This window comes from Pristiophorus japonicus, chromosome 5, assembly GCF_044704955.1.
Source record: "Pristiophorus japonicus isolate sPriJap1 chromosome 5, sPriJap1.hap1, whole genome shotgun sequence".
In the NCBI taxonomy this organism is placed as follows: Eukaryota; Metazoa; Chordata; class Chondrichthyes; family Pristiophoridae; genus Pristiophorus; species Pristiophorus japonicus.
The window spans coordinates 39,525,325-39,550,609 of NC_091981.1; positions in this window are offsets into that span (position 1 = coordinate 39,525,325).

Here is a 25,285-nt window from a genome sequence, read left to right on the forward strand (position 1 = left end):
ACTGACATTGCAGGGGGACCCATTCCTCTCTGGCTATGCACTTTCTCACATCCCCATCTGTATCTGCCACCCTCAACCTTATGCAATGTCATGCTTATACCTCATAGTTACCCTCAACAAATCCTCTCCATCCATCGGGTGAACACAGGCCAGTACTCTCACTAATAGGTCTCTTCTTTACCTCCTTGCGGGGAAAGAGATCACAGAACACCAAGGGAGAGGTAGAGAACATCTCTTATTAATAGCTGCAGAGGAGGAGGCGCTGGAGATCAGCGGAGTCTCGGTGTGCCTGGTCGTTGAAGCTGGGGAGATGGGGGCCTGCCAAGTACCCGGTGATGGAAATAAATATCAGCCAGTCAAGTGGCATACAAAACTCAATCATGTTGACTTGATGTCAACAATGACTGAAATATGATCATGTGCATAATGATAACTTCAAGTATTCTTACCTACACAATACTTATTCATGACTTTTATCTCCCACAAGGCCTTCACGCATACAGCAAGAGGTGGTTGAGGTCACCCTCGATGACGACAACTTCTTAGAGATGCTCACTCCCTTTGAGGGTGCACCATCACAGGACTTATGTTGACCATGCACCAGTTCAGATACCACGTACTTCAGTGCGACTAGTTAGAGAGATAGTTGGGTTTTCACATCGTAACTCGCAGTTCACAAGTGAGCAAGACCAGATGATGGACTCAGCGGAGAATCCAGGGCAGAGGGTGCAGGACTCTCCAAGCTCTCCTGAGCTAGATGCAGATGCTGTATGCCAGGGGCCATCAATGAAGAGGATAATTCCTGAGCAGCAGCAGAGAATGTGTCATGTACTGACAGTCATTCCAAGTGCACTGTACGCGACTGCAGAGAGATCGGAGGAATCTGTCTCAAGCATGAGTGGCATGATGTTGCAGGCCTTTGTGATGATGTCTTCTTCCATGAAAAGAGTGACCAACTGCATGGAGCATCAAGTGCTCACACAAGTGCATGCAGGGCTTCAACAATGGCTTGCATATTCTGAATGCGCCTTAAATAGAATGAATGATACCCTAGCCTTGGCCTTCCATCGCCCCACTGATATGCATAATAGTATTCTCCAGCACATTGCTAACAGAGAAATGCAGGTGGGCCATGAGAGGGATGATGATGAAACTGGACATGTAAGTGGGAACTCAGCTCAAAATGCTTCTACTTCTCATCCGTTGCCCACCCTAGTCAGTAACCCACATGTTGCCTCATCTCCCGATGGCCGAATCTGCCCCTAGACAGGTGCATGTGGAGATGTCTTTGGCGGGGCCCTCACAGGCTCCAAAACCCAGAGGATGTCAGCAGGAATCTGAGCAACCTACCTCTACTTTTGCTGAAGCCACAGGAGTCACACCAGGTAGAAGTGCTAGGAAAAGGAAGAGTAAAGATTTGTAGTTTCACAAGGATATGCAGTTGTGTATAATTCAGTGGCTTGCGAGGCCATTTCACAGGGCAGTTAAGAGACATTGCCTGTGGGTCTGGAGTCACATATTGACCAGACCAGGTAAAGACAGTAGAGTTCCTTGCCTAAGGGCCATTAGTGAACCAGATGGGTTTTTACAACAGTCCAATAGTTTCATGGTCACCATTAAATACTAGCTTTTTATTCCAGATTTATTTAATTAATTGAATTTAAATTCCCCAGCTGCCATGGTGGGATTTGAACTCACATCTCTGGTTCATTATTCCAGGCCTCTGGATTACTAGTTCAGTAACATAACCACTATGCTACGCTGGTTCAATGAGAAATGAAGAAGAGCATGCTAGGAGCAGCTCCAGGCATATATAAAATTGAGATGCCAACCTGGGAAAGCTGCAATATATGACTATATGCATGCTAAACAGCAGAAGCAACATGATATAGACAGAGCTAAGTGATCTCACAATCAACGGATTAGATCACAGCTCTGCAGTCCTGTAACTTCCGGTCGAGAATGGAGGTGAACCATTAAACAACCATGAACATCCCCATCCTCAATGATGGCGGAGCCCAACACAAGTGCAAAACACAAAGCTGAAGCGTTTCCAATGATCTTCAGCCAGAAGTGCCGAGTGGATGATTCATATCGGCCTCCTCCTGAGGTCACCAGCATCACAGAAGCCAGTCTTCATCCAATTCGATTCACTTCACGTGTTATCAAGAAACGGCTGAGTGCACTGGATACAGCAAAGTCTATGGGCCCCAACAACATCCCGACTGTCATGCTGAAGGCTTGTGCTCCAGAACTAGCCACGCCTCTAGCCAAATTGTTCCAGTACAGCTTCAACACTGGCATCTACCCGATAATGTGGAAAACTGCCCAGGTATGTCCTGTCCACACAAAGCAGGTGAGAGTGACTGCCCTTGACATCAAGACAGCATTTGACTGAGTGTGACATCTAGGGACCGAGTAAAATTGAAGTCAATGGGAATCAGGGGGAAAACTCTCCACTGGCTGGAGTTATACCTAGCACAAAGGAAGATGCTTATGGTTGTTGGAGGTCAATCATTCCAGCCCCAGGACATTGCTGCAGAAGTTCCTCAGGGCAATGTCCTAGGCTTAATCATGTTCAGCTGCTTCATCAATTACCTTCCCTCCAGTCCATGGCCACATGCAGCAAGACCAGGACAACATTCACGCTTGGGCTGATAAGTGGCAAGTAACATTCGTGCCACACAAGTGCCAGGCAATGATCACCTCCAAAAAGTGAGAGTCTACTCACCTCCCCTTGATATTTAATGGCGTTATCATCACCGAATCTTAACTGGACCAGCCACATAAATAATGTGGCAACAAGAGAGGGTCAGAGGCTGGGTGTTCTGCAGCAAGTCTCTCACCTCCTGACTCCCCAAAGCTTTTCCACCATCTACAAGGCACAAGTCAGGAGTGTGTTGGAATACGCTCCACTTGCCTGGATGAGTGCAGCTCCAACAACACTCAAGAAGCTCGACACCATCCACGACAAAGCAGCCGACTTGATTGGCACTCCATCCATTCCCTCCTCCATGGGCGCACTGTGGCTGCAATTTGCAACATCTATAAGATGCATTGCAACAACTCACCACAGCTTCTTCGGCAGCACCTCCAAAACCTGTGACCTCTATGACAGCAGGTGCATATGAGCACCATCACCTGCAAGTTCCCTTCCAAGTTACACATTATCCTGACTTGGAAATATATCGCCATTCCTTCACTGTCGCTGGGTCAAAATCCTGGTATTCCCTCCTTATCAGCACAATGGGAATAAATTCACCACAGGGACTGCAGCGGTTCCAGGAGGCGGCTCACCACCATCTTCTCGAGGGCAATTAAGGATGGGCAATAAATGCTGGCCTTGCCAGCGACGCCCACATCCCGGAATGAATAAAAAAAACGAGGGTATGCACATGGGTGTGTTATACAATGTTAGTGTGTTAAGTTTCTGTTGTCGATATGAATCACATATATATTCTTTTGCAATACTTTCCTATCTTGTTCATTCTTGATTGCTGGCTGGCATGTGAACTTTGCAGTTGTGTGATGATGAATGGGAAGGCGTGAATTCATGGCGAGCAGTGGAGGGATGCTGTGAAAGGGAGGCTTGGTTGTTTCATGTTACTAGCATTGGGGGGCGGGGGGAGAGAAGGGGTGGACAAAAGTAGCTTTTGCATGTGGTGATGAGATGGATGCACTAGTGGAAACTAAGTGAACCTTGCAATAATGAGGGCATCCCGGACAGAAATATGCGCCGCTGACGGTGCATTGCCTGTATCACTGCCTCCTCGTCTTCCACCTCAGCAGGTCAGGCAGCATCTGTGTAGAGAAACAGAGTTAACGTTTCGGGTCTATGACCCTTTGTCAGAACTGGAAAAGTTCGAGATGTAATAGATTTTTCAGGAACTGCAGGGGCAGTGAAAGGGGGAGGGGAGGAAAGAACAAAAGGGAAGGTCTGCGATAGGGTGGAAGGCAGAAGAGATTTAAGAGACAAAAGGGATGATGGGCAGAAATGAGATGGTAATGGCACAGGTTAGGAAACAAAAGATGAGTCGAGATGGGGTGTGAATACCGGAATCATCACTAGTTGCCATCTAATTTCCACTCTTCCCTCACCTTCACATGGTCCATCTCTGACTGTTCCCTTCCCTTCCTCGACTTCTCTGTCTCCATTTCTGGGGATAGCCAATTAACAAACATTGACTATAAGCCCACTAATTCCCACAGCTATCTGGACTACAGTTCCTCCCACCCCACATCCTGTAACGACTCAATTCATTCTCCCAGTTTCTCCGCCCCCATCGCATCTGCTCTGACGATGCCACCTTCCACACTAGTGCCTCTGTTATACCTTCCTTTTTCCTCAACCGAGGATTCCCTCCACCACGGTTAACATGGCCCTTGACCGTGTCCGTTCTATTTCCCGCATTTCTGCTCTCACCCCTTCCCCTTCCTCCCAGAACCACGACAGGGTTCCCCTTGTCCTCACCTTTCATGCCACCAGCCTCCAAGTTCAACGGATCATCCTCTGCCATTTCCACCAGCTCCAGCGTGATCCCACCACCAATCACATGTTCGCCTCCCCTCCCCTCTCAGCATTGCAAAGGGACCGCTCCCTCCACGACACCCTTGTCAACTCCGCAATCACCCCCAGCACCCCCTCCCCTTCCCACGGCCCCTTTGCATGCAAGCACAGGAGATGCAACACCTATCCTTTTACCTCCTCCCTTCTGTTGGGGAAGTCCAGAACCAGGGGACATAGTCTAAGGATAAAAGGTAAGCCATTTAGGACTGAGATGAGGAGAAACTTCTTCACTCTGAGAGTTGTTAACCTGTGGAATTCCCTACCGCAGAGAGTTGTTGATGCCAGTTCATTGGATATATTCAAGAGGGAGTTAGACATGGCCCCTACGACTAAAGGGATCAAGGGGTATTGAGAGAAAGCAGGAAAGGGGTACTGAGGTGAATGATCAGCCATGATCTTATTGAATGGTGGTGCAGGCTTGAAGGGCCGAATGGCCTACTGAAACAGCGATTTAGTTGTACTTTCAATTTAGTATACTGTATCCGCTGCTCACGATGTGGTCATTTCTACATTGGGGAGACCAAACGCAGATTGGGTGACCGCTTTGCAGAACACCTTCATTCAGTCCGTAAGCGTGACCCCGAGCTTCTGGTCGCCTGACACTTTAATTCTCCGCTCCATTCTGACCTCTCCATCCTCCTACACTATTCCAGTGAAGCTCAAAGCAAGCTCGAGGAACAGCACTTTATCTTTTGGCCTTCTCCTGCTCCTATTTCTTATGTTCTTATGCTCTTATGTTTTGTTTAGCCTTCTGGACTCAACATCGATTTCAACAATTTCGGAAGATAACCTCTGCCAATATTTTTTTTCACTTTCCACCCTTTTTTTACAAAGTCCCCCTTTTTTTTCTCTTTCCCATGGCAGCCCTATCAAGATTCATTTGTTCTTTCCTAACTTGTGCCATTACCATCTCATTTTTGCCCATCATCCTCTTAAATCTTGTCTCTTAAATCTTCTGCCTTCCACCCTAACGCAGACCTTCCTTTTTGTTCTTTCCTCCCCTCCCCTTTCAGTGCCCCTGTACTTCTTTAAGAATCTGTTAGATCTCGAACTTTTCCAGTTCTGACAAAGGGTCACAGACTCAAAACGTTAACTCTGTTTCTCTCCACAGATGCTGCCTGACCTGGTGAGATTTCCAGCATTTTCTGTTTTTATTTCAGATTCCAACATCCGCAGTACTTTGCTTTTATATTAATGCAACACTTTAAATTTGTCTCAATTAAATTTCATCTGACGTTGTTCTACTCACTGATGTATTGGGCCATAAATTGCGGCCTTGCCGTGTGTGCATGATGTGCGCATGTGCCGAAGAGGCCCTGCAAATGCCGGTTCTTGGTGTGCATTGTGCATGCACCAAGAACTGGCACTTGCGACTTGTCAAAATTTATTTCGGCAGTTCCAACGCATCCCCAGGAGAAGGGCCTTCACAGGCAGAGATTTAGCCCAGTGAATGTCCTTCAAACTCTTACGCCCGGTAAAAGCAGGTGTATAGCTTACTTTTACCAGTGTAAGGGCTAGAAATTCGGCAGGTTTGTGCCCTTTTACTGCCATTTTACCTCCGTTTTTGGGCAGAAAAAGTAATTTTTTGGGTGGTAAACGTGACGCACAAAATTTAGCATGGAGCGGAAAATTTGCCAGCAGTTATGCACCGGCGGTAAAAAATACAGCCCGCCCTTTTTTTTCACTTTTTATGATGTAAATCGGTGTGCAATGCCCTGCTATTGTCATGGGCTAGAAATTCGCCGATATTGCCATTTTTACCACCTCTCCAAAAACCTGCCGTGAAAACTCAAGTCTTACCTACTCGGACCCACAATGCACCCAGCGCTAATGACGCCATTTTGAAAAATGGAGCAGAAGTTCAGTGCATAAAAGGGTTTTGAGAGAAGGCTGCGCTTTATGTGAGTTCATAGTTTGTTTTTAAGGCTATTTGAGGCTATTTGATACTTGAGGCTAATTGAGCACATTGGAGGACATTTTGAGGATATTTGAGGACATTTAAAAGAATGGGGGCTGTTATATCTCTTCCAATAATGCTAGCTGCTTTTTCTATGCAGCATCGAGATGGAAGAAGGCTTATTCAAGAGCATTATGAACATAATCAAAGATCTTGCAGATGTATGGGGAGAAGGCCTTAACCCCCCATGAGTTTAAGGGAACAGCACTCATACATGCAGCTATCTGAGGCACAGTGCATTCGAAGGCTGCACTTTCAAAAAGAGATGGTCACAGAGATGTGTTAGCTCATAAAGGCAGATCCACAGCCTACCAGCGGGAGGACAGCACTGCCCGTTGAGGTGAAGGTGACTGCAGCACTAGCCTTCTATGCCTCCAGCTCTTTTCAAGCATTAGCAGGGGACATATGCTGCATCTCGCAGTTCGCTACACATAGCTGCATTCACCAGGTGGCTACTGCACTGTACTCATGCAGGATGGACTTTATAAAGTTTCCAATGACCAGGGAAGCACGGAATGAGAGGGCTGTAGGCTTCGAATGAATTACTGGCTTCCCCTAGGCTCAGGGTGCCATTGACTGTACGCACAGCGCCATGCTAGCACCTTTAGAGGAGCCAGAGGTTTACCGAAACCAAAAGGGATTCCACTCGCTGAACATACAGATCGTCTGCGATCATACACAGTGCATCATGGCAGTCAATGCCCAGTTTCCAGGGAGCATCCATGATGCTTTCATCTTGCATGAGAGCAGTGTCTCTGACCTGTTTGAGCGTCAGCCATAGGGCACAGCTGGATGCTGGGGGACAAAGGTTACTGCCTCGTCACCTGGCTCATGACCCCGCTCTGGAACCCTTAGACAGAAGCCGAGCATCGCTACATTAACAGCCATATAGCCACACGCAACATTGTCGAAAAGACAATTGGATTGCTCAAGCAGCGCTTCTGATGCCTGGACCACCCTGGAGGCAGCCTGCAATACTGCTCTCAGCAGGTCGCTGAGTTCATTGTCGTGTGCTGCACGCTACACAACTTGCCCATTATGAGGAGACAGGAATTGCCACTGGGGACTGTAGAACCGCCTAAGAAGAGAGGGGAGGAGGAGGAGGAGGTGAATGAGGAAGATGAGGAGCCTGGTGATGAATCCAGGCCACAACCATCACAGTGGAGGCTGCATGCAGCTTTTGCCACTGCAAGAGTCTTACATCAGCAGCTCATAAATCAACGCTTTGCTTGAACAGTGAAAGGCACGTTTCACCATTGCCTGCCCACTCTAACCCACCATGGTGACTATTACACATCTTCTTCTACATGAGACACTGCACAGGAATGGTTAAGGTGAACAAAAGAATTTATAAAACATTGTTAAATTTTGGAAACATTTGTACATTGTTGAAACTTGGTAAACTTTAATTTTGAAACTTAAATACATTTTTTACGTGAAACAATTTGTAAAACTTTTATAAAATAACCAAAACAAACAGCAACAACAACAACAACAATAACCCCCTGCACCGAACTTCTATTTAACTGCGGTCACCTTTCCCCCCTGATCTTAACCCCCCCTCACTTCTTGCCCCTGCCCCTACCTGTGTTGGGACCAAGATGGTGTGCAGCAAGGCACGCAGGGCGCTGCTGTTGTTGGGGGACAGACAATGGAGACGCCATTGGAACCCTGGAGAAGCTCGGGGTATGGAAGGCCTGGCTACTGAGTTGGAAGGCTCTTGTTCGGCCTCCACATTCACAGATGCTGTCGGCCTGGGTGGTATGACACTGGGGACTGCAGTGCCAAAAGTCAAAACCATAATTGCCGCAGGGCATTGACAGCCTCGGTGTTCTCCCGGATCACAGCGGCAATTTGCGACATGTCCGTAGTTTGTGTCGCAGATTGTGCGGCGATGTTGCTGGAAATGCCACCCAGGGCCTAGAGGAGCTCTTGACTGAGTTCGAAGCTCTCCCTTAACATCCCACTATATCCAGGTGTGCGTCTACCTGTCTTTCAGCAGACCGGCTTTGCCGACTCAACCTCCGCAGAGATGGCATACGGGGTTCAACCCTGGGGTGTGTTGCTGCACACGACTTGGACCCGACAAAGCCTGTGAATGTGGCTTCCTCCGAGGAACTTGCGGCCGCAGCTGAAAGACGTGCTGACTGCATTGTCCCCTCCACCCCCTGCACCCCCTCTACCTCTAGCACGCCCTCCACCCCCAGCACCCTCAGCACCCCCTCGACCCCAGCACTCGCTCCAATCCCTCCAACCCCAGCACCTCCTCCACCCCTTCCACCCCCATGAACAACACCTCTGCCCCTGCAACAGCTTGAAAATGTTGTTCCTCCTGTGGAGGGTCCTCAGCATGCCCCACATCTTGCTCCTTGACCCACACACGATGGGCCAAGGTGGAGGCTTGCATAGGACGATGTGGCACCTCAGAATCCTCATCTGCAAAATAGCAAACAACAGACGAGTGGTTAGCAGCAGGGGAGGGGGCAGGGTGACATAAGTAAGGTCACATAGCGCAGGCGTATTTGTAGGACCACCATTACTGCATTATATTTCATTAAGAGACACCATCACTGAACCCGATTCCACAGACACTGCATCATATTATTCAAACCCAAGTCCACAGGCACTACATGACATGACCCCAACCCCAGCCCAGGGATTTTGCAGGACTTGCCCTCAATTCCGACCATGAGCTCAGCACCCGCATGGGTAATTGATCTCCCATGGGCACCAATTAAGCCTGCCATGCGTTCCTCCAAGTCTGTCGAAGGATATGCATTGGGTGGACCACACCTGTCCGTCGCTGCTCGCGCCGATTGTGTGACAGCTTTTCCTGCAAAAATGACAGTAAGAATGGTTACCAGAGTGCCCTCTGCTCTTGTGGAACACACAGATAGCCATCAAAGCACTTATACCATACTGTGTGCATTTAATACAGCTGTCTGTTTAATGATCCAGCTAATTTCACATTGTTTATGAAGAACACATCAACATGCAGAAACATCTTTTAAGATGCCAAAAAGCAGTCTTAATAATATGTAACAATCATTCATGCCAACTAAGCCTACCAACAGCAAGATATGTCAGATTTACAATTTAAGTAATCAAGAAGTGCATGAACAATTATATTACTTACTCTCACGACCCTGCAATGGTCATTCCACCTCTTCCTGCATTGTTGGTCGTTCCTGGGACTATCAAGCAGTGAGGAAATCTGCTCAGCAACAGTGGTCAGAAATCTTCTTGCAATGGGTAGGGGGCTTTTATCTTGACCCCTCCTGTTAAACTACCATCTACTCTCAATGGTGCTATAAGTGCCTCATGGGCATCAAAGCTAAATTTTCTGGCCCTCTGCCTGCTCTGATCAATGTGCTGCATCTTCTCCTGTGTCTGAAAAATGTCTGATTTAGAGCTGAGTGTACTGCGCATGTGCGGGGGGCAGGTGCACCCTGACACCTGATCAGAATTGCGGGGAAAAAAAAAATCAGGAAAAAAAAATAAGCTAAAAAAAAATTTTGCACATGCGCAGAAGATTTGTTTTTTTTCACATCGCTGAATTCGGCTCCAGCGCACAAATCCCATCATGCAAGACTGGATTTTACAGCTACCGCTACCCCCAGTCACCGTTTGGCGAATTTTGCGGTATTCCGGCAGTAAAAAAAAATCTAAATCCTCAAATACCGCCCAAAAACCAGTCATGGCACTATTTTCCGAATTTCTAGCCCTAAAAGATAGAAAAATAACACTTTTTCAATAATTTTTACATTAAAACACTGTCCAGTAAAGTAAGTTTATTTTTTTACCCCTATTAACACATATAAAAAAAAATGCAAACAAATACATTTTTTTCTAAAACATTTAATTAGATTCAATTTCAATTCATTTTAAATATGTGAACTGTTTTTATTATTTATTTAAAATGTTTGTGTTTTTGGGGTTATCTCCATTCAGCGTAATGATGATCTCCGTACAAACGCCATTGTCATTGGTTGGTCCAGTCCACGTGATCCCAGGCTGCATATACGCTTCTGGAATATGTGGGCCCATACGCTGGGATGCACATGGAGGCTGCCTAGCGCAAGTCTACGTTCCTCTGGAACCAGCAGGTACAATTCGTAAATATTTTTGTGGTCGGAGGCGTCCGCCCACGGCACGTCTTCGGCTGCAATTTCTGGGCCAATTATCTGAGCTGCCTCTCCAAGTCCACTGCACCTGCTAGTTTGGTACTATTGGAGAGCAGAGCAGGTCTCCAGTCGTCCTGGTTAATCCTTGCCACTGGATAAAGGCCTAGCTCTGTCAAGCCCGTATGGCGGCTGGTGTGCAACGTTAAAAAAATTCACGCACAGGCATCTTCCACCCCATCAATTGGAGTGCAGGTCTGGAACATCGGGTCCTTCATCGAAACATCTGTGAACTCTTGGAGGCAAGTCATCCTCGTTCGAGAGACTGCCTATGATGATGATTGGAGATTTGAATACTCCGCATTGAGTTTCTGAATCCAGCTTATTTATGTGATTTAGGAACAGCAGTAGTGCCAAAGTGACTACCCCTCTCCCACATAAGTTCTCTAACTAGTCATTTGGGATGAATATCGAAGGCCTTCGCCCAATCACTCACTGTAACTTTGGCAGAAGAGTTGCAGAAACTCCAGAAAAAAAACTGTTTAGGCCATTTTTCTGGGGTATCGCTCTCAGTTACAGTCGACAATAGGTACAATCCCTGCAGTAATTCACCCCCATTGTTTTTTTTACCTTTAATGCAGTTTTTTATTCATGCCTATGGTTCATGCTGATTCCCCACAGATTTGAGTTTCACTCCTGGGGACTTCCTGTACAACTTTCTCTAAATCCGTTTGGAAGTCAACTGAAAAAATGTTTCTCCACCTAAAGGGCCCAACATTGGCCATGACTTGCATCAATTTTTTTGGAATAAGTTGTTTTTTCTGGCGTAAGTTAGAAAATGCCATTTTCCCCAAAATATTTGCTCCGGAGTAAGTCAGTTAGGTACGATTTTTTTTAGGTCAGTTTCTTTTTCAAAAGGGGACGTTCCCAGACACTTACGACAGTTTCGGCCATTTATGCCACTTTGGCCAGCAAAAACGTACTCCAAATCCACTTAGGTCAACGTGTGTGGCCAGCTCTGAAAAACCTTCCGGGCAGTTAAGAAAAAGCAGCGCACATTCGGCAGACATTAGGGCAGGGATAGGGGAGGGAAGGGAACTGGAGAGGACCCCAACACCCAAGCAGCAAACATTAAGGAAAAGTCAAACCATTAAAATACAATAAAAAAATAAGTAAATCCTATCTTATCTTTAAAGTCTGCCCGGGAAAGGCACCAAAACTCTCCTCCACCCCCCCCCCCCCAAAACTCACCTCCTCCCCACCCCAAAACTCTCCTCCTCCTCCCCCCCCAAAAAAACTCTCCTCCCCCCCAAAACTCTCCTCCCCGCCCCTCCCAAAAAAACTCTCCTCCTCCTACAGCCACTAAATAAAAAATAAAAGCAAGTCCTTATCTGCCCGGGAACTCAGCGGGCTGGCCAGCCGGTGCAGGTGTCCACTCGGCCGGGGATAGGTTGCGGCGAGATCGGGCATCCCTTCAGCCTGGGATAGGGGCTACGAGCGTCGGGTCCTGCTCACAGCCCACAGGACGCGCTGGGAGGACAGGAGCATGTGCGCAGCTTTCACTGAGCATGTGCGCAGGTGCCGGCAGTGCTTTGTGCACTGGCCTGTTGCTCCGCCCCCCCCCACTTCAGCCTCCACACCACGCCAGGGCTCCAGGGACTCCGAAGAGCGGCCAGGATGGGGCCCCTTTTTTCTGGCGCCCTTTCCAGTGGGCAAAGTCGGCGGGCTTCTGGTCAGTGCGCCGAAAAACGGGGTTGGGCAATGTTGGGCCCAAAATCTCTGTACAAGCAGAATTCAGAAATTTACACTTTGCACCTTGTTGAAGTTGTTCTATTTGCTTAGACTTTACTGAAATCTCTTGGACAATCTCAATGCAAATTTTCTTCTGGATACAACTTTCAATAATTTTTAACTGTAAAAGGTTAGCTATATGTGAAACAGAGGTTTCTGGAGGATACGAGGCAATATTCGTAAGCTCTCTGTGACTAGCACTTTTTCTTCCCACAGTGTACACAGTAACACCCAATCGTCGAAGGGCAGCACTGAACTTTGGATATCATCGATGGAATTTCCATCAGTGATCACAAACAAAACTTGAGGAATTCCTTGGTTTACTGCCAGCACTTGGATGAAAGTACTTCTTTCTTACAAAGTCAAGAGCAATTCCCGTATTGATATCTCCTCCTTTGTGAAGTGTATTATTAATGTGTTGGAGAATGTCATCCTTATTCTGAAATGTCATAAAGTAAAACACTGCAGTCGGGACAGTGCTGTACTGAATCAAACCAACTTGCACTTTTTCAGTACCAATATCAAACACATTGATAAATTTATAAAGAAAATTATGGATCAGTTGAAAGTCTTCCTTATCAATGCTGCTTGAGTCAGCCACAAGAAAAACAATATCAACCATGGAAGCAGTCAAGCACACTGAAACTAAACAAGAAAACATTGTAAATGCACTCTGTGGTACACAATTCCTTTCCAAAAAGCCAGACATGTACTCAGTAATTAAAAGAATATTGAGCGGGGGCACGGGCAGGGGGGCAATCTTCAACTTCTGCCTAAAATGGGCACAAAGCCGACGGAGCCCGAAGGACTTTGGTTCGGGCCTCTTTTAAATTCCACCAGCGAGCTGCAGGCGCCAACGGACATTCCGCTGCAACTCACGGATTGTGAGAGGGTGGAAAATCAACCAGTTTCCATGGCCAGCAAAAGGGGGGGGGGGGTCGCACTGGGCAACGGGCCATAATTCTTTTATGGGCCCAGGAGTAGCACTCTTGTAAGAACAACCCACACTGCCCCGCACAGATCACTTCTCCCCCTCCACTCACTAGTAATTCACACCTGTACCCAGCCTTCAACAATTTTTCAACCACCCACCAAGCAACACATAAGAATACAAGAAATAGGAGCAGGAGTAGGCCATACAGCCCTTCAAGCCTGCTCTGCCATTCAATAAGATCATGGCTGATCATCGACCTAAAATCCACTTTCCCGCCCGATCTCTGTATCCCTTGATTCCCCTAGAGTCCAAAAATATATCTTCCTCAGCCTTGAATATACTCAACAACTTAGCATCCACAGTCCTTTGGGGTAGAGAATTCCAAAGATCACAACCCTCTGAGTGAAGAAATTCCTCCTCGTCTCGCTCTTAAATGGCCTACCCCTTATCCTGAGACTATGACACCTAGTTCTGGACTCTCCAACCAGCAACTACCCTGTCAATCCTTTTCAGAATCTTGTATGTTTCAATGAGATCACCTCTCATTCTTCTAAACTCCAAAGAGAATAAGGCCATTCTACACAATCTCTCATCACAGGACAGCCTCTCATCCCAGGAATCAATCTAGTAAACCTTTGTTGCAGCGCCTCCAAGGCAAGTATGTCCTTTCTCAGCTAAGGAGACCAAAACTGTGCACAGTACTCCAGGTGTGGTCTCACCAAGGCCCTGTGCAATTGTAGCAAGATTTCCTTACTCCAATCCCCTTAAAATATAGGCCAACATGCCATTTGCCTTCCTTATTGCTTGCTGTACCTGTATGCTAGCTTTCTGTGTTTCTTGTATGAGGACACCCAAATCTCTCTGAATTTAACGGTTTCTCACTATTGAAAAAAAATTCTGTTTTTCTATTCTTCCCACCAAAGTGAATAACCTTGCAATTCCCTACATTATATTCCATCTGCCACCTTATTGTCCACTCACTTAGTCTGTATTTCTTTTCAGGCTCTTTGTGTCCTCCTCACAGCTTACTGTCCCACCTAGCTGTGTAGCATCAGCAAACTTAGAAACATTCCACTCGGTCCCTTCATCTGGGCCATTAATATAGAATGCAAATAGCTGAGGGCCCAGCAATGATCATTGCTTCAACAACGGAGTAGTATTTCAGCCACTCTTACCCACTCCCCACCAAGCCTCCACTGAACTTCTCACCCTCACTGAGCAGTATTGTGACCATTCACTCACCCTCCCCACCAAGTTGCTCTCCCCCATTGAGCAGCTTTATGCAACACTCTCTCCCTGCTTTCCTCTGAGTAGCCAACTACCATCCCCCACTGAGCAGCAAATTGGCCTCTGTCCACATCCCCCACCATGAGGTGAAATTTTAATTCTCACTTTATATCACAATACTAGTGTTGCAACCATCCTCTCCTCACTGACAAGCATTTTGATACTCCCCTAACACTCAGAAATAGTGTTATAGTCCACCAATCAGTGGAGAAAACGGAAGAAGAAATGAAAGATGAAGAAACACCCTCACTTGATCTTACACTCACAGCCACCAGCTCAGGTACTGGCTCTGCTTGTATTTTAGAAGCTACGACAGAGGAGGGATCTACACATGGTGAAACACTGGGCACAAGTGCGCTATCGCCAGGGTGGGGGAAAAGGATAGCGCAGATGCCAGTTGGCCAGAGGGTGAGGTTGCTCACTAGTTCTGCTGCAGATTATTCAGATGATGATTTCAATGGGCCAGATTAAAATAGTGGGCTAATGGGTACACCCCCAAATGTTTGGTGTACTGGGAAGCCTACCAGAAAGCCTTCGTTCAATGTCAAGGAGCATGGAGGAGTCCGACACCAAATTTGCGCAGAGCTTGGAGCCCCGCTTTTCGAATATGGAATGGGTGTCTACCTCCAGCAGCATGCCTCTGAAACCAACCATGGTGCAGCATTTGATGGCCAACGTATCAACTTCTATTGAAGCACAAGCAGCAACCACCCAACATCTGAGTGCTGTAGTGGAAGATCAGATTGCTGTCATGCAATCTCAGCTTGCTGCCATGGAAGCTCAGACTGCTGCCATCATGGCTTCCTTCCTTCAGGACTTCAGGACTTCGAGGCTGGAGAAGTTAGTTTACAACTGTTTCGTTGGTTTCTCTCCTTGTGACATAGTCGTAGTATAGCACAAGCAATATGGCATACCCCCTGTTGAAACAGGGGGCCAGTTATACGGTTTGAGTGGTTCTAATTTTGGCGCCAAATCAGGTCAGAATTCTTTGTTTGAATTTGGCGGGCTTGACTCTTTGTAATATTTTGGCGGCTCGTTAAAAGTTAATATGTTTTGGGTAGGTTGATTTTCAAAAACTGTTTCCTGATGGAAAATATTAGTTTGATAATCGCAATGTCCTTTTGTGCTTAGTTTTTTGCATACAAGCTGGATTAGGCCTCTTTGTGATGTATATGCTGAAATGGTTTTCCAGATTCATGTTGATGGTTAGCTATCTCTGGGTTATTTGTTGTAACATTAATGTCTCTTGTGGAGAAGGATTCTCGAATACCCATTTCTCTAGACAAGTTAACATAGTCCCAGCACCCAGATGATCCTCAATAATCAAGTTGTCTCCTGTTCGTTCTTGAGGCCTGCCCACAGTTTTGAATTTGTTTTTTTTAAATCCAAAATTCGATTAAAGTTCACAGTTTCTTCCATATGCAGTTTAGGGTTCCAAACTTTCCGGTAGATAGTCCCACATTAAATTTCCTTTCGAATGAGCCCAAACACTGAGGGGGTTCTTGTGAATTTTGCATCCTTTCAGCTGGTGGGGGTTCCTTCATGCAGTTGAACATATGTTTAGCTGTACAAGGTTAAAAGAGAGCATAGACTGGAGGGTGGAGCTCCAAAATGGAAGTGCTGGCATCAAATCAACATTACACACTGATTGACGTCATAACCTGCCTGCTCTGCATGCTACTTGTAGTCGTTAGGTACGCGAGTGCAAACCCCTTTAAAAAAAAACACCAAGATGCTCACATCCCATTTTAAGTGCGCATGCGTGTCGCAGACACCATTTTTGCAGTTTACAAGGTTTCATAGTGCCCAAAAAAAGGGGAATATAGAGACCAATTTCACCCCATTCTGTCTAACTCAAGGAGTTCTGCTAGTCTGGATAGGATAGTTGCTTTAAAGTGACAATGCACCTGCAGGCCTAATCATCACAGAATGCGTGCACTTATTTGCGGGGGGAGGTGGGGGGGGGGGGTGGAGGAATGACCAAGCCACTCACATTCCTTTAACGATGCGTTCTTTCCCAGTAAAAGAAAAAATTCCGCATAAGCAGCACCAGCGAAATGTAACTGGGGGATAAAACCCACGATGAAAGCCATGAATCTGCACAAATAGGAAGCTCTGCAGATAATAGGTTGAAAGACAGAAGATAGTGTGAGAGCAGTGAGATGACAAGAGAAGGTTGTTAAAGGCTGAGTAAGGTCACCGGAGCGTTAGCCCTACCTTCCTCTTTCCACACCTGCTGAATCTATCCAGCGTTTTCTGTTTTACCTTGGATAAAGTGATTGTCCAGGAGGTTTCTGTGGTATCAAGGTGCTAAGAGAAGCTTCTGAGGTTTGCTGGAATGGCAGCTAACATAGTTGCTTTGAGGGTCAGCCTTGAGACAAAACTTTCACAGGGCTTCTAAAACTGAATAGGGATTTAATGGATCTGTAAAGACACTGGCCAGTAGCATCTTAGAGGCTGCGCCCTGCACCATTTGTCTGCTAAGGACTGGTCACAGATGTTGCAGTCTCTCCAGATAGTGGCAATGAGTCTATTTCCTATCGACTGCTCCAACGCCTTCACATGAAGCCACAGGCATGGTCTCTCCCCGCCCAAGAGAAAGGCTATTTGAAGAAACTTCCTAGCTACCCATTGCCCAATCCTGTCTCATAGAAACATAGAAACATAGAAAATAGGTGCAGGAGTAGGCCATTCGGCCCTTCGAGCCTGCACCACCATTCAATATGATCATGGCTGATCATGCACTTCAGTATCCCTTTTCCTGCTTTCTCTCCATACCCCTTGATCCCTTTAGCCGTAAGGGCCACATCTAATTCCCTTTTGATTATATCTAACGAACTGGCCTCAACAACTTTCTGTGGTAGAGAATTCCACATGCTCACAACTCTCTCAGTAAAGACGTTTCTCCTCATCTCGGTCCTAAATGGCTTACCCCTTATTCTTAGACTGTGACCCCTGGTTCTGGACTTCCCCAACATCCTTCATCTAACCTGTCCAATCCCATCAGAATTTTATATGTTTCTATGAGATCCCCTCTCATTCTTCTAAATTTCATTGAATATAAGGCTAGTTGATCCAGTCTTTCTTCATATGTCAATTCTGTAATCCCGGGAATCAGTCTGGTGAACCTTCGCTGCACGCCCTCAATAGCAAGAATGTCTTTCCTCAGATTAGGAGACCAAAACTGTACGCAATATTCATGGTGTGGCCTCACTAAGGCCCTGTACAACTGTAGTAAGACCTCCCTGCTCCTATACTCAAATCCTCTCGCTATGAAGGCCAACATGCCATTTGCCTTCTTCACCGCCTGCTGTACCTGTATGCCAACTTTCAATGACTGATGTACTATGACAACCAGGTGTCGTTGCACCTCCCCTTTTACTAATCTGTCACCATTCAGATAAAAATCTGCCTTAATGTTTTTACCACCAAAGTGGATGCCCACTCACCTAACCTGCCCAAGTCACCCTGCAGCCCCTTAGCATTCTCCTCACAGCTCACACTGCCACCCAGCTTAGTGTCATGTGCAAATTTGGAGATATTACATTCAATTCCTTCATCTAAATCATTAATGTACATTGTAACTAGCTGGAGTCCCAGCACTGAACATTGCGGTATCCCACTAGTCACTGCCTGCCACTCTGAAAAGGACCCGTTTATTCCTACTATTTGATCCTTGTCTGCCAACCAGTTCTCTATCCACGTCAATACATTACCCCTAATACCATGTGCTTTAATTTTGCACACTGATCTCTTGTGTGGGACCTTGTCAAAAGCCTTTTGAAAGTCTAAATACACCACATCACTGGCTCCCCTTGTCCACTCTACTAGTTACATCCTCAAAAAATTCTAGAAGATTTGTCAAGCATGATTTCCCCTCTGTGCTGACTTGGACCGATCCTGTCACTGCTTTCCAAATGCGCTGCTATTACATCTGTAATAATTGATTCCAACATTTTCCCCACCACCGATGTCAGGCTGACTGGTCTATAATTCCCTATATTCCCTCCCTCCTTTTTTAAAAAGTGGTGTTACATTAGCTACCCTCGAGTCCATAGGAACTGATCCAGAGTCTATAGAATGTTGGAAAATGACCACCAATGCATCCACTATTTCTAGGGCCACTTCCTTAAATATTCTGGGCTGCAGACTATCAGGTCCCGGGGATTTATCAGCCTTCAATCCCATCAATTCTCCTAACATAATTTGCTGACTAATAAGGATTTCCTTTAATTCCTCCTTCTCGCTAGACCCTCGGTCCCCTAGTATTTCCGAAAGGTTATCTCTGCCTTCCTTAGTGAAGATAGAACCAAAGTATTTGTTCAATTGGTCTGCCATTTCTTTGTTCCCAATTATAAAATCACCTGATTCTGGCTGTAAGGGACTCACATTTGTCTTCACTAATCTTTTTCTCCACATATCAGTCATAGCTTTTGCAGTCAGTTTTTATGTTCCGTGCAAGCTTACTCTCATATTCTATTTTCTCCCTCCTAATTAAATCATTTGTCCTCCTCTGCTGAATTCTAAATTTCTCCCAGTCCTCAGGTTTGCTGCTTTTTTTGGCCACTTTAAATACCTCTTCCTTGGATTTAACACAATCCCTAATTTCCCTTGTAAGCCACGGTTGAGCCACCTACCCCATTTTATTTTTCCGCCAGACAGGGATGTACAATTGTTGAAGTTCATCCATGTGATCTTTAAATGTCTGCCAGTGCCTGTCCACCGTCAACCCTTTAAGTATCATTCGCCAGTCTATCCTAGCCAATACATGTCTCATACCATCGAAGTTACCTTTGTTTAAGTTCAGGACTCTAGTCTCTTAATTAACTGTGTCACTCTCCATCTTGATGAAGAATTCTACAATATTATGGTCACTCTTCCCCAAAGGGCCTCGCAAAACAAATTTGCTAATTAATCCACTCTCATTACACAACACCCAGTCTCGGATGGTCAGCTCTCTAGTTGGTTCCTCGACATATTGGTCGAGAAAACCATTCCTTATACACTCCAGGAAATCCTCCTCCACAGTACTGCTACCAATTTGTTTAGCCTAATCTATATGTAGATTAAAGTCGCCCATGATAACTGCTGTACCTTTATTGCATGCATCCCTAATTTCCTGTTTGATGCCATCCCCAACCTCATGATGACTGTTTGGTGGTCTGTACACAACTCCCACTAGCGTTTTCTGTCCTTTGGTGGTCCGCAGCTCTACCCATACAGATTCCGCCTCATCCACGCTAATGTCCTTCCTTACTATTGTGTTAATCTCCTCTTTAACCAGCAACACTACTGCACCTCCTTTTCCTTTCAGTCTATTTTTCCTGAATATTGAATACCCTTAGATGTTGAGTTCCCAGCCTTGGTCACCCTGGAACCATGTCTCCGTAATTCCAATTACATCATATCCGTTAACCGCTATCTGCGCAATTAATTCATCCACCTTATTACGAATAGTCCTCGCAATGCGACACAGAGCCTTCAGGCTTGTTTTTTTTAACACTCTTTATCCTTTTAGAATTATGTTGCAATATGGCCCTTTTTGATTTTTGCCTTTGATTTTTCTGCCCTCCACTTCTACTTTTCTCCTTTATACCTTTTGCTTCTGACCCCATTTTACTTCCCTCTGTCTCCCTGCAGAGGTTCCCAGCCCCCTGCCCTATTAGTTTAAATCCTCCCCAAAAGCACTAGTAAATACTCCCCCCAGGACATCGGTTCCAGTCCTGCCCAGGTACAGACCGTCCAGTTTGTACTGGTCCCACCTCTCCCAGAACCGGTTCCAATGTTCCAGGAATTTGAATCCCTCCCTCTTGCACAATTCCTCAAGCCACGTATTCATCCTAGCTATATTGCTATTTCTACTCTGACTAGCATGTGGCACTGGTAGCAATCCTGAGATTACTACCTTTGAGGTCCTACTTTTAATTTAACTCCTAGCTCCCTAAATTCAGCTTGCAGGACCTCATCCCGATTTTTACCTATATCGTTGGTACCTATATGCACCATGACAGCTGGCTGTTCACCCTCCCCCTCCAGAATGCCCTGCAGCTGCTCCGAGACATCCTTGACCCTTGCACCAGGGAGGCAACATACCATCCTGGAGTCGCGTTTGCAGCTGCAGAAACATCTATTTATTCCCCTTACAATAGAATCCCCGACCACTATAGCTCTCCCACTCTTTTTCCTGCCCTCCTATGTAGCAGAGCCATCCATGGTGCCATGAACTTGGCTGCTGCTACCCTCCCCTGTTGAGCCATCTCCCCCACAGTACCCAATGTGGTATATCTGTTTTGGAGGGAGATGACCGCAGGGGATCCCTGCACTACCCTCCTTCCACTGCTCTTCCTGATGGTCACCCATTCCCTATCTGCCTGTGTAACCTTTACCTGCGGTGTGACCAACTCACTAAATGTGCTATTCACAACATCCTCAGCATCGTGGATGCTCCATGTGCAGCTCCGGTGCCACAATGCGGTCTGTCAGGAGCTGCAGCTGGATACACTTCGTGCACACTTGGTAGTCAGGGACACTGGAAGCGTCCCTGATTTCCCACATAGCACAGGAGAAGCATGACACGGGTCTGGGCTCTCCTGCCATGACTTAACCCATAAATTACTTAATTTGGCAACAATGCCAAAGGTTTCTTACTGCTAAGAACAAGAAAAAAGATAAAGAAAAAGAAAACTACTCACCACTCAACCAGCCAATCACTTATCCTCTTCGCTGTGATGTCACCCTTCGATTACTTTTTACTTCTTTCTTACTTTTGACCCTGCTGCAGCTAGCTCATCCTCCGGCCGCTACTCCCGAACTGCCGCCGACCCCGGACTGCCACTGGGCTTTATAGGCCGCCACAGCCCCTCCTCCAGTCGCTGCTCCCGAACTCAAAGAGCACCTTGTAGAAGTAGTAGATTAAGAGCTAGACTAAGTAAGGTAGCTGACACAAAGGGTAAACATGGTGATAAGAAGTAATTAGATCGGGTGGATTTTTTGGCACCTTTTGGTGAATGTTGTTCTAGAAAATAAACATGGCTTGATGACATAGAGTTCAGTAGTTGGATGATGCAGGTGGAATTGAGACCTACTGTACCAAGGAAATAGGTAAAAGTCTTTAACTGTGAAGAGCTTTGTGAGCAAGGATGGGGAAGAACAGGCAGATAAAATGTAACTTTATTCATTGAAACATTGGGTTTCCTCTTGTCTATGACTGATGGCTCTCGTGTTCCACATGTTCCTCATTCTGTAAGGATGGAGGTTCTTTCCCGCTGTCTTCCTCATCATCCCCTTCAGCTTCCGGCAACAGCAAGCCTTTCTTCATTGCAATGCTATGTAGTACAAGACAAGCTACAATACCGCTGGAGACACTCACTGGACTGTTTTGCAGGGTCCACCAGATTTAAAACAGGACTTCAGAATGCCTATTATCTGTCAAATGTCTTGTAGGGCCTCATATCTGTTCTCCTCCTATCTTTGCAAGGTTAGAGTTCTAGGCATGACTTCAGTGGGTAGCTGCGATCACAAATCAACCATCCTGATACATGACTTTGAGTCATCAGGTTGGCATGGTGTATTGATGAGTGATTAAAGCGTAATGACCATTTCCTGGGTAGCAGACTTTAATGTGCAGAATAAGGTGATTGGCACTGAACACTAGCTGGACATTAATCAAATAAAAATTTTCTGTTCATGAAATTGTGAATGCTCTCAAATGGGGCTTTGAATGCCATGTGCATTTTGTCAATTGCTTCTTGCACTTGTAAGACCCTGTCAGTTTCTAGAATTGGATTGCTTGCTTTCTTTTTTTAGCTGATTCCACTGAGAAAGATATGAACTCTGCAGCCTACCTGAAGAGAGCATCAGTGATCATCTTTATACAATTGTGAGCTGCTGCCTGGCTAATGTGACAACCAGCATTAAGATAAACAACAAGTTAATCCATCTACAGTTGGCATTGGTTGAGGGAGTTATGATGGCCAGAACACAGGGAGAATTCCTGGCTATTCTTCAAATACTGTCATGAGAGTCTTTACCATTGGAACAGGCATATAGAATTGTGATATAACTGGCATATTTTAGGATTGGTATATGTGGATGTGCTACACACGCTCAGGACTGCACTCGTGCGGCAGCCTCGATTATGAATTCCATTTAGGGGGCTTGAACCAATGGCCTTGTGGCTCAAAGGTGACAGTGACAACACGTTTACAAGTGATGTATATTTAGTACTTGCTGACTATTTTGCACTACTTAATTGTAAATAAAGATCTTAGTTGTTTTAGTTTGTAAGCAATGGTCTATGTGGTAATATTTTGAAGAGAGCTTGTTAGCAAAGCAGGAACGTGTTGGATTCAGTGAGGGACAGTATCCACTTATAGGAATGGCCGTTAGATGATTGAAGGAGAAAATGGTCCAATAAAAACCCAAAACTCTCACACATGCGTTCCAAGTATATTTTTCCCTTGGTTATTTTACCCATTTCCTCCTCATTTCCTTCTAGTTTAAATGGCTCTATATTAAAGTTTTCAGAGTTGAAATTCCACAGGGGTTCTCCCGATTGTCCACCATAACTTCAGAAGATCCACGGAAACCCTGGAAAAATGACGTAAACAATGTCTCCACAGGATTCCGCAGATCTTCTGTTGAAATTAAAGTGAACGAACAGAACAGCCATGGAAATTCAGCCCCTTCATGTTTAAGTCCAACTTCCAATTCCAAATCCAATAACATTTTGAATAACGATTCTTTTCCCCAAATCCATCCGAGGTATCAATGAAATCTGTGTCTTCCTCCCAGTGTCATATAAACAACCACTTGGTCAGGATAAGTCTGCTGCTAAACGCTAAAAATTGACCTTTTACTTCTGTCTAAAAACTGTTCCGAGTGTTTTTAAACGTATTGCTCAGTTTTGTTGACTGCCAATACACAACTGGGGAGCGGGAGGTGATGGAAGAATGAAAATGGTTAAAACTGACTCGTTATTAGAATTCTAACCCAATTAAATGGCTTAGACTTACCTGACGCTTTGTATTTTTTCACAAATATAGATTGGTGTCACTTGAATTTACAATAAAAATTAATAATAATCAGGAAGTGATAGAGGCAGGTTTTCACTAAATTACGATGTTTTCATTAGAGAAATATTCTAAATGAACCATTTTGTAATAAAACACCACCTCAGTGGATCATAATGTTCTTCACAACGAAACTAAATAAAGACAGATAGCTCCCACTTCCAGAACAAATTCTGGGCTGGTGCTTTGATCTCTTTCAGCACAAACGCTTTATGCGTTATTGTTTCGATTGCAGCAGACATACCACTAGCAGACTGCATAAGTTCGTCAAAGGCATCGACCTGCACCACAAATGGATAGCTTTGAAGATAGGCCATTTTTGCCTGATCTCTTTGGGCTGACTTCCCTATACCAATGGAAATAACTCTCACACCATCATCTTTCAAAGCTTTGGCAGCCGTTTCAACATTATCTTGTGATGCAGCAGAAGTAATTATTATCGCAATCTGAGGAACGCCGTTATCCTTTCGGCTTCCAGCAGATTGTGTGAAGAATGTTTTGTGCAGAAAATCAATGTCATGTCCTGTTCTCAGCGCTGCTCCACCCTTGAAGACATAATTCCTCCGTAAGTAATTCATCACCTCCTCTTTTGTCTGAAATTTATTCAGTAAGAATTCAGTTCGAGAATCCCCACTGTCCTGAGAGAGTCCAATTCTGTATCCGTTCCAACATTTAGCTGATCAACAATCTTTAAAATAATACTCTGTATACGCTGAAATCCTGTGAGCACCAGCTATCAATTTACGATAACAAAGAACGAGTATATGCAGAGAACTTTCACTTGTTAACAGAACCATTAATATTATTAAGAATGAATGGCATTACCTAGATTACCTAAAGGCAATTACAGTACCAATCTCTATAATTAAATGATTACATTGAAAGGTTCCAAAACTGGAAAACCTGCTTTTAATTTTTTTTTACTTCCACTAGATTATAAACATGCCCAGACCTGGTTAGCTTGATGGTTTGACATACTGTCCTTTCCCATATGGGATTTCCGTTTGCATACATCTGAGACTAATAGAATTAAAGTCTCATCTGTCTGTTAGATGCAAGGCCCCTATATGAAATGTCTTTGGAAATTCAATCCAATGGGCACATAACAAAAAAACATCCTTCAGTTGAGGCTAACTGAAAATCTCACTCAAGAGGTCAGCAGGAGGGCTGGTGTAGGAAATGGGAAACCTCACACTGGTGCAATACTGGGTCCTCTTCTGAGTTTAGGATTGTATAGCAAGCACAGAGTAGATGGAGCTTTACACAGCAGCTAGTTGTACAGTATCGGTCATAAAACAGAGGGGAATTTTAACTCCCCTGCTTGGCGGAAACTGGTAGCTGGGCAGTTAAAATGGAGTGTCTGTTTCCGCTCCATTCTAATTTTAACGTCCCTGATTTTGCAGGCTTACGAGAGGCCCAGCTGACTCATACATTTATGTGAATTAGGATCCAATTAGTCAATAGGATCCTGATGCCACCTTAACTGGAAAGTCAGCAGGTTCCCCGCAGTGGCCACCCCAAAAGCAAGAACCTGGCCTGAAGCCAAAATGGCCTTTG